Consider the following 4,197-nt stretch of genomic DNA (forward strand, 5'->3'; position numbering starts at 1 on the left):
TGTTTATTTTTGGTGTTTGCATCAAATTGCTTGTTTAAAGTTTATTATATGTAGTTCATAAACAAAAGTTCGTCCTTTCTCAATTTAAGTTTTCAGTTGTACAACCAAGTTCCTTCTTCATACCATGTAAATTAAACTATACAGAACAAGTGATCTTCTTTTGCACTGCATGTATGCTTCTGTTCTTCATCTGTAATCCAGTGGTGTGGTGAACCTACCCACTACATCACAATGTCATATTCTGCAATGTCTTAACTATGAAAAATGTCATATCATTCTACTATTATTTAAACCGTCTCTTTATTTGCCAATCTGAAATGGTATAAATTGACAATACACTAACCATTGATACTTACGAGTTCTTGATCTGTAATCCAGTGGTGTCGTGAAGCTGCCAACTCCTTCACAATGTCATTTCCTGCCATGTCTTGACCTGAACAATACCATATTGTGTTAATGCAAATTTAAACTGTGTCACTTTATTCGTCAGTAAGAAATGTGATGAATTGTCAGCACTGATACTTTTATGTGCAAAACCTGTCATCTGTTTGCTTGTTTATCTTTCAGAGTGAGGAAGATATAAGTGTTGAACAAGCGCAGTCTCATCATCTTGCTCAGCTGCTTGCACTTCAGCTCCACAACATGGCTAACCTTTCTTGAACTCTATTGAAGTGCTGTCGGTTTTATATATTATTTTGTTGGCATGTTTATTTGCACTGGCGGTGATCTTTGATGCCCAGTGTATGTAATCTGCTGTCTGCTTGTGCTTTATTATCATTGTATAGTATAGGTTTTTTCTTATTCATGATGCTGCAGTTATTTTACTGTATATAATATGCCCTAGAGGCAATAATAAAGTTATTATTTATTTCCTCATAATCATGATAAATGTTTATTATTCATGCTAGAATTGTATTAACCGAAAACATAATACATGTGTGAATACATAGACAAACAAAGTGTCACTAGTATGCATCTACTTGACTAGCTCGTTAATCAAAGATGGTTATGTTTCCTAACCATGAACAATGAGTTGTTATTTGATTAACGAGGTCACATCATTAGTTGAATTATCTGATTGACATGACCCATTCCATTAGCTTAGCACCCGATCGTTTAGTATGTTGCTATTGCTTTCTTCATGACTTATACATGTTCCTATAACTATGAGATTATGCAACTCTCGTTTGCCGGAGGAACACTTTGGGTGCTACCAAACGTCACAATGTAACTGGGTGATTATAAAGGAGCATTACAGGTGTCTCCAAAGGTACATGTTGGGTTGGCGTATTTCGAGATTAGGATTTGTCACTCCGATTGTTGGAGAGGTATATCTGGGCCCTCTCGGTAATGCACATCACATAAGCCTTGCAAGCATTACAACTAATATGTTAGTTGTGAGATGATGTATTACGGAACGAGTAAAGAGACTTGCCGGTAACGAGATTGAACCAGGTATTGGATACCGACGATCGAATCTCGGGCAAGTAACATACCGATGACAAAGGGAACAACGTATGTTGTTATGCGGTCTGACCGATAAAGATCTTCGTAGAATATGTAGGAGCCAATATGGGCATCCAGGTCCCGCTATTGGTTATTGACCGGAGACGTGTCTCGGTCATGTCTACATTGTTCTCGAACCCGTAGGGTCCGCACGCTTAAGGTTACGATGACAATTATATTATGAGTTTATGCATTTTGATGTACCGAAGGTTGTTCGGAGTCCCGGATGTGATCACGGACATGACGAGGAGTCTCAAAATGTTCGAGACGTAAAGATTGATATATTGGAAGCCTATGTTTGGATATCGGAAGTGTTTCGGGTGAAATCGGGATTTTACCGGAGTACCGGGAGGTTACCGGAACCCCCCGGGAGCCATATGGGCCTTAATGGGCTTTAGTGGAAAGGAGAAAGGGGCAACCCAAGGTGGCCGCGCGCCTCCCCCCTTCCCCTAGTCCTATTAGGACTAGGAGAGGTGGCCGGCCCCCCTCTCCCTCTTTCCCCCTTGGGGAATCCTAGTCCAACTAGGATTGGGGGGGGGGAGTCCTACTCCCGGGAGGAGTAGGACTCCTCCTGCGCCCTCTTCCTGGCCGGCGGCCCCCCTCCCCCTTGGCTCCTTTATATACTAAGGTAGAAGCACCCCAGAAACACACAAGTTGATCCACGTGATCTATTCCTTCGCCGTGTGCGGTGCCCCCAGCCACCATATTCCTCGATAATACTATAGCGGAGTTTAGGCGAAGCCCTGCTGCTGTAGTACATCAAGATCGTCACCATGCCGTCGTGCTGACGGAACTCTTCCCCGACACTTTGCTGGATCGGAGTCCGGGGATCGTCATCGAGCTGAACGTGTGCTCGAACTTGGAGGTGTCGTAGTTCCGGTGCTTGATCGGTTGGATCGTGAAGACGTACGACTACTTCCTCTACGTGGCGTCAACGCTTCCGCAGTCGGTCTGCGCGGGTACGTAGACTACACTCTCCCCTCTCGTTGCTATGCATCACCATGATCTTGCGTGAGCATAGGAATTTTTTTTAAATTACTACGTAACCCAACATATATATCCTGTCTTCGCAGTAAACCGGCCAAACCATAAAATTACGGTACATAATAGGGCCGTCATGCAATCACGATGCAGGTTGGGCCTGAAACGTGTCGATCAGCTCATGGGCCGGCAGCAGCCCGAAATGAACCCCGGCCCATGATTGTGCGAATCAAATCACAGGCTTTTAACAGGCCAAAATTGTCTGGGTCCTTGTTTGGCCCAATCAGATATCGGCTATGAGCAGGCCAGATGCAAACCGGGCCGTAGTTAGGCCCAACTATATGACGAGCTTTTAACAGGCTAAAATTAATATAGGGCCGAAATGTTAAACGGGCCCTTAACAGGCCAAAACTAATATCAGGCCGAATTACTAAGTGGGCCTTTAGCAAGTGGGCCCAAAAGCATAGTGTCCAGTTGACGGGTCGAATCTGATATGGGCCATAATTGAGCCCAAAGCCTCTTAAAGGGCCGGACCTGATCTGGGCCGTAATTTGGCCCAGAACATGGTAGGCTTTTAACGGGCCGGATCTCATATGGGCCACTATTAGGCCCGGAGCGTGGCAGGCCATTAATGGACCGGATCAAATATGGGTCGGCATTTGGCCCAAAACATGGCAGCCAGTTAATGGGCCGGCCTACTAGGGTCCTCAAAATCTTGTGGGCCTATAGCTGGGCCGGCCCATTAATGTTGGCGAAATCTCATGGGCCTTTAGTTGGGCCGGCCCATTATGACCCGCAAGAATCTTGTGGGCCTTTACCTGGGCTGGCCCATTATGGCACAAAAAAATCTTGTGGGCCTTTACCTGGGCCGGCCCATTATGGCCCGCAAAATCTTGTGGGCCTTTAGCTGGGCCAGCCCATTATGGTCCACAAAATTTTGTGGGCCTCTAGTTGGGCCGGCCCATTTAAACTTGTTGAGCCGTGCCACGTGTCGATGTATCATAGGCGCCTTCTGTCCAGTGAGTGGATGACATCTGTCCCAACGATGAGCCGACACGTGTTTCCTCTAGCCAATGATGATTTTACACATGGAAAATCCCCATTGGTCGGGGCTGTTAATGGGTTCTCGGATCCAAAACCCGACCCGATAGCTTAACGGCGTCCCGTTACGGTGGATGCCACGTGTCGGTCACCCTTGACGAAAGCACTTCTGTGACGCGCGATTTATCGTCATGGAAGTGGACACTTCCGTGATGATAATTTTGGTAATGTCATGGAACACTTCTACGACAGCACATGTATGACTACCTTGATTCTGTCATAAATTTGTTATGGATGTACATGCATGACAAAAAAAGCAACCTACTGTGACAAACACGTATCATCACCGAAGTGTATTTTTTTGTAGTGAAGCTTAGGGTTTTGCATATTATTAGCACAATTGACATCAAGAGAATTTATAGTAAACTCATTGCAATCATGATTTTCATTCAAGGAGCTATCGTGAATCACTTCATAAACTAATTCATCACACTTTTCAGATTCACGAATTTCAAGCAAAACCTCATAAAGATAATCAAGTGCACAAAACTTACTAGCAATTGGTTCATCATAATTGGATCTCTTAAAAATATTAGCAAGCGGATGAGGATCCATAGATCTTAGGTTCTCTATTTAGTAATAAATAAACAACTATTCCAACCAAACGGG

This window comes from Triticum dicoccoides, chromosome 5A (genome assembly GCF_002162155.2).
Source record: "Triticum dicoccoides isolate Atlit2015 ecotype Zavitan chromosome 5A, WEW_v2.0, whole genome shotgun sequence".
In the NCBI taxonomy this organism is placed as follows: Eukaryota; Viridiplantae; Streptophyta; class Magnoliopsida; order Poales; family Poaceae; genus Triticum; species Triticum dicoccoides.